Source organism: Aphidius gifuensis, linkage group LG6, assembly GCF_014905175.1.
Source record: "Aphidius gifuensis isolate YNYX2018 linkage group LG6, ASM1490517v1, whole genome shotgun sequence".
Classification (NCBI taxonomy): domain Eukaryota; kingdom Metazoa; phylum Arthropoda; class Insecta; order Hymenoptera; family Braconidae; genus Aphidius; species Aphidius gifuensis.
The window spans coordinates 12,245,177-12,252,110 of NC_057793.1; positions in this window are offsets into that span (position 1 = coordinate 12,245,177).

Consider the following 6,934-nt stretch of genomic DNA (forward strand, 5'->3'; position numbering starts at 1 on the left):
TCGTATTTATTAACAACGTGTATATGTTGGATATTCGAAAGGGAATAAATCGATAATAAAAATTAAAATCGAAATTGTATTTATTAGCAACGTGTAATTGTTAAATAATTAAAAGGGGATAGTAATATATCGATAAAATCGATTGTTTATTTATAAAAAAAAAAACGTATAAATGTTGAATATTGAAAAGGGAGTAATACTATATCGATTATTAAAAATAAATTGATTGTTTATATTTTAAAGATGTGTAAATATTGAAAGGGAGTAATGGTATATCGATAACTTAAATGAACTCTTCTTCTTAAAATATTTATTCTGAAGGTAAAATATATATATTTGCGGCTGTCGGTAATTCCTAGACAAATTTCTATTTTTTTTTTTTTTTTAATGTTTATTTTATCGACGGTTATGGTAACTGTCTACATACATTTTCTATTTTGAATCAATTTGAAATTTTATTAATTATTATTTTGTAAGTACGGGGATTTTTAACGGGGGGTATTACGTTATCGATTTCCCAATAAAATCGAAATTGTAAAAATGTGTAATTAATAAAAAAAGGATAATAATATATTGATTATCAAAATATGCTCGAAAATCGTATTAATTCAAAATGTGTAAATGTTAGATAATTAAAAAAAAACGGGGTGATAATATATCTACTATTTAAATAAACTCGGTTTTTATTTATTAAAATGTGTAAATAAGTAAATATTTAAAACGGGGTGATTTACAATGTGTAAATGTTGAATTTTCCGAAAACAGAATAATAATATATTGATTATTTAAATGAAGTCGGTTTCTTTTTATCAAAACAGAATAATCATATATTGATTATTTAAATAAAGTCGGCTTTTATTTATTAAAACGTGTATATAAATAAACATTTAAAAAGGGGATAATAATATAGTGATTATTAAAAATATGATCGGACTTCGTATTAATTTATAATATATAAATGTCAAATATTTAACAACGGAATAATAGTATATCTATTATTTAAATAAAATCGGTTTTTATTTATTAAAAATGTATAAATAAATAAATATTCAAAAAGGGAATAATAATGTCTTGAATATTTAAATAAATCGTTTCTTTATTTAGTAAAATAACCGTGTGAATAAATAAATAATTAAAAAGGGAATAATAATATATTGAATATTTAAATAAAATCGATTTTTATTTATTAAAATGATTTAATAAAAGTTGTTTTTAATTAAAAGGGGGGACTTGACAGCCGACATTGATGAGTTGCACCGCCATTGCATTTTCTAATGGTGGCTAAGGGTTGTTGGGACCCGCCCTTCAGTGTTGGCTAGGCCCGCTCGTGTCGCTTTCCTAGGCACCCCTATTCGGAGCAGGGGTTTGGGCCTTAGGGGTGTGTGCCGTTTTTCCCGTAATGGCCGAATTTCCCTCTAGTTCAATTTCCTCCCGCGTGTCGTGTTTTTCTTTTTTTTGAATTTTGTGTGTATATTTTGTTACCCCAAATATTTAAATAAATATTAATGTATAACTAATAATTGCTAAAAAATTAAATCCTCAGATATTTAAATTGAATAAACTATTATTTATTTATGATAATTATTGTTAAAAAGGAAATTGAATCCTCCAAATATTTAAATTGATTAAATTATTATTTATTTATAATAATTACTTTTGAAAAGGATCTTTAATCCCCAAATATTTAAATTGATTGTATTATTATTTATTTGTAATAATTATTGTTGGAAAGGAAATTCAATCCAAATATTCAAATTAATTATTATTTATTTATTATAATTATAGTTGAAAGGGAACTTTAAATCCTCAAAATATATAAGTTGATTAAATTATTATTAATTTATAATAATTATTATTGAAAAGGAAATCAAGTCCTCCAAACATTTAAATTGATTCAATTATTATTTATTTATAATAATTACTTGTTGAAAAGGAATTACAATGTCCAAATATTTAACTTAATTGAATTATTATTTATTTGTTCTAATTATTGTTGAAGAAGGAATTTTAATTCCCAAATATTTAAATTAATTAAATTATTATTTATTTATAATAATTGTTGTCGAAAAGGAATTTTAATCCCTCAATTATTTAATTAAATTAAAATATTATTTTTTTATGTGTAATAATTATTGTGAAAGGGAATTAAATCCCCAATATGTATTAATTGACTTATTGTTAATGTGTGTATATTAATTATTGAAAAGGGGAAATAAATTCTCAAGATTAATTTTGATTAATCCCCCAAATATTTAAACCAAATAATTTGTCATTAATGTATGCGTAATTGAAAAAGTAAAATAAATTTGAATGTTTGGATTAATGGCTTTATTATTACTGTACGCGTACTAATTATTGAAATAGGAAAATAAATTCCAAATATTAAAATGAATTTGTTTATTATTAATGTATGCGTATTTGATTGTTGAAAAAAGGCAATAGATCCCACGTATTTAAATTCATTAATTTAGTATTAATGTATGCGTTATCATTATCAAAATAGGAAAATAAATTCCAAATGTTTAATTAAATTAATTTACTATTATTGTACGCGTATCAATTGTTGAAAAAAGAGAATAAATTCCGCGTATTTGAATCCATTAATTTGATATTAATGTGTTCGTAATAATCATTAAAATAGGAGAATAAGTTCCAAATATTTGAATGAATTTATTTATTATAATGTATGCGTATTTAATTGTTGAAAAAGGGCAATAGATCCCACGTATTTAAATTCATTAATTTAGTTTCTAATGTATGCGTAATAATTATCGCAATAGGAAAATACATTCCAAATGTTTAAATAAATTAATTTACTATTAATATATAAAATAATAACTGTCGCCAAGGGCAATTTAATCCCAATTATCTAAGCTAATTAATTTACTATTAATATACGCATAATAATTGTCGGAAAAGGACATCAAATCTTTAATATTCAAACCACTAATTTATTGTTAATGTATGCGTAATAATTATCGAAAAAATTGGCATATCTTTAAAACAATTAAATTATTATTTATTTGTAATAAACTATTGTTGAAAAGGGAAATTCAATCCCAATTATTTAACACGATTAAATTGTTATTGCTGTATGTGTGATTGTTGAAAAAGGGAAATTAAATCCCAATTAATTTAAACCAATTAAATTATTTTTTAATTGTTGTTGAAAAAGGAAATTAAATCCCCAAATATTTAATTAAAGTAAATTATTATTTATCTATAATAATTATTGTTGAAAAAGAAATTTAATCCTCCAAATATTTGAATAAATTAAATTATTATTTATGATAATTATTGTTGAAAAGGAAATTTAATCCCTAATTATTTAACACGTTTTAATTGTTATTGCAGTATGTGTAGTTGTTGAAAAAGGGAAATTAAATTTCAATTTATTCAAACCAATTAAATTATTATTTGATTGTTGTTGAAAAGGGAAATCAAATCCCCAAATATTTAAATTGATCAATTTATAATTAACATGAAATCAGATTTCAATTTGATAACAATAATGTTTGTTCGCACTCACTTACGAAGTTTGTTTGTTATCTATTATCATTTTGTTAGTTATTTATATGAGATAAAAATTATTTTATGTTATTAAATAATACATAGAGATAAATTATTTATTTACTACAAGCATGTTTAGACAACTTAATCCTAAGATTAGTCATGCAATTTTTCCTCATGCTTTATTTTATTTTATTTTATTTTCTTTCTCTCTTTTCTTTTTTTTTTTTTTTTTATTTATCATTCGTTGGGCCCGGTTGTCGATTGTCGTTTAGGTTGAAAAGGGGTACTTTTATCTTGTGGGAAAAAAAACATTAAAATTTGGGAAAACCCAATAACACCCTAGGTAGCCAAATAGAGAGATAAAAAGGGGCCGGAAACATTTTAAAAAAATAAAATTTTAACGTTTTTCCGAGAAGAAAAAAAAAACTATTAAATTTTATTGCCAAAGGCCGTGTTAAATTGTGTAATATTATTTGCCGACTATGGCAAATTTTATATTCTTTATCTTATTTATTTTATTTTATGTATTTTTCTTTTTTTTTTTTTTGAAAAGCGTAACAAATTTTTACCTTGGGAAAAACAATTTTATTTGCCGCCCTTAGTCCTTTTTATTTTATTTATTTATTTTATTTTATCTCTCTTTTTTTTTTGTTTAAACAAAACGTGCTAAATTTTACCTTTTTTTTTTTTTATTTCGCCGCCACAGTTAAATTTATTTTATTTAGTTATTTTATCTTTTTTTTTTTTTTTTTTTTTTAAACAAAACTTGTAAAAATTTTACCCTGAGATCGCGATAAAAAATTTTACATTTCCTTTCCCTAACAAAAATTATTCATTTCGCCGACAAGAGACGCCGAGTTAGCATTAACCCCCCAAAAAAAAATATTTAATTTTAAATATATTTTATTTTTATTTTATTATTATTTATTTATTGATTTTTTTTTTCACAACACAAAAAAATTTATTTCGCTTCTCCGAATTTTCCCGCGTGCATATTTAATTTTCTCGGCCTAAGTCTACCCTCCGCGAACGCGTTTTATTTTTTTAAAAGATTTGGGGTTGCTCTCGAATCTAACATCATTTTGACTTTGTCTTTACCATTATTCAGCCTAATTTCTATATAGGGGATAGCATTAAAATTTGTTGCAATTATGGTAACTGGTTTATTCATTTTAATTTGATTTATTTTTAATATTTCATTATTTGAGTTATTATTAATTTCTTTGATTATTACACATTCTTTATCAGATACAAATCCAGTCGCTACCATAGTTGCAATATTTTTTTTGTTAATTTTGTTAATTATTTGTTTACGCCGTCCCTCTTCGCTTAGAGGGACGGTCGTAAGTTTCCCTGGACTCTTTGTCGGAAACTTTTCTTGATGCAATTACTTTCTGTGTGATCGTTACCCTTGCAGTAATCGCATCCCCGAATCTAACCATCGCTTCTGTTATCTGGATATTTATTATCACCAGTGTTATCATTATTATTACCTTTGTTATTACCATTATTATTACCGTTATTATAACCACTCATATTATTACTATTTTTATAACCATTCATATTATTACCATTATTATAACTATTTTTATTACCATTATAATAGCTATTATTATTACCATTATAACAGCCATTATTATTACCATTATAATAGCCATTTTTATTACCATTATAATAGCCATTATTATTTCTATTATTATAATTATTATAATTTCGCCGTTGTTGTTGGTTGCACTCTTTTGCTCGGTGACCAATTATGTTGCATAATTGGCAGATTGTGTGTTGAACTCTTCCAGATGTTGTTCTTTCGTTTAATCGTACTTGAGGACGCTGATAATTGTCTCTTTGGGTTGTACAATTTCTTGCGGCATGCCCTTTTATTTTACATAATTGGCATATTGGTGTGTCATAATTCTGTTGTGGTGGAACCTAATTTCTAATTTCATAACAGGTTTTTGCATCATGACTTTTAGTGTCTCAGATTTTGGATATTTTGTCATTTTCTATTTTTTTCACAATTGTTGAACAATTCTTTGCTATGTGTTCATTGCTATTACATAGTTGACAACTTTGTTGGTTTTCATTTTTCTTCGAATTTATGAGATCTTGTGTGCAATTATTTGCGAAGTGACCCCTTTGTCTACATTTGTAGCATACTTCTCTTGTGACAATAGGTTTTTCTTGTATTGTAACTGGAGGTTTAGCCAATTTGCATTGGGGTCCTATATGGTCTCTTTCTTGACAAAGTTGACTAAAATTTACTTCAAAAGTTCTTTTCTTAGGTTCTTCTCTACCTAATGTTGCCCTTCTGGTCAACTCTTCTTCTCTATCTGCTGCTTGTTGTATAATATTATCATAGCTTTCAGTCCAGTTCATGTAGTCTCCAGGTTCACGTTTGATTCCTGACCTTAGTACATCGTTTGCTAAATCTTTCATTTCATTTTTTATTTGATTTGGTCTTTCATTTTCTGTGGGTATATGAATTTCTTCATTAAAATTTGTGCATTCCCTAATTCTTTTTACGAAGTTCCTTGAAAGTTCGTTATTTTTTTGGATGAGTTTGAAAGCTTTTCCAATCAGCACTTTTCTATTTTTGGTTTTGCTTATTAATTCTTTTAGTGCTTTCATCAATTTGTCGATGTTTTTAAATTTCTTTTTTGTCATGTCATCACGTACTTCCCTGCTTACTTTGGTCCGTACTCTCATTTCCACCAGGTTCTTTTCTAGGTCTCTACCTACCAAGTCTTGGCTTTCCTCACAATCTATTCTGAATATTGTGAGTTCTTGGGACTTGCCTGTATAATTGGAAATATTTTTACATAACTTATTCATAAGAGTCATAAGATGTGTTGTTTCTTGGATCTCTGCTAATCTTCTTGCTGATGTGTCCGTCATTGTGTTATTTGTTGGGAATCTTTGTTTGGATTCAATATTGTGATTATCTCTATCTTCTTGATAGCTATACTTACTCCCCTTTTTTAGATTATTGAATACAATGTGATTTGTATTCAATGCTCTTTCTTTTTCTTTATTCTCTTTGTTTTCAAGATCGATAGCGCTTATTAATTTCTGAGAATTCGCTATTTGCTGACAAATCTCGTCGTCTTCCCAATATCGATCGTCTATTTCTTCGATCAATATTTCTGGTTCTTGGTCTGTTGATGTGCTGCTCTTGCTGTCACTTTCGCTGTCACTACCGCTATCTGGTAATTCAGTATTTCTTGCAGTATAGATATTCAAACTATTGTTATTATTATCTTCATCGTTGCTTATAATTGAGTCGTTATAATGATGTATATTTATTGTTGGTGAATCAATTTGCACTTTTATCGGGGTGGTATATATAATTTTGTTCGATTCTGGTAAATTTTTTTGTGGTTCTGATAATTTTTCACACGATTCTGTTATGTTTACTAGCGGT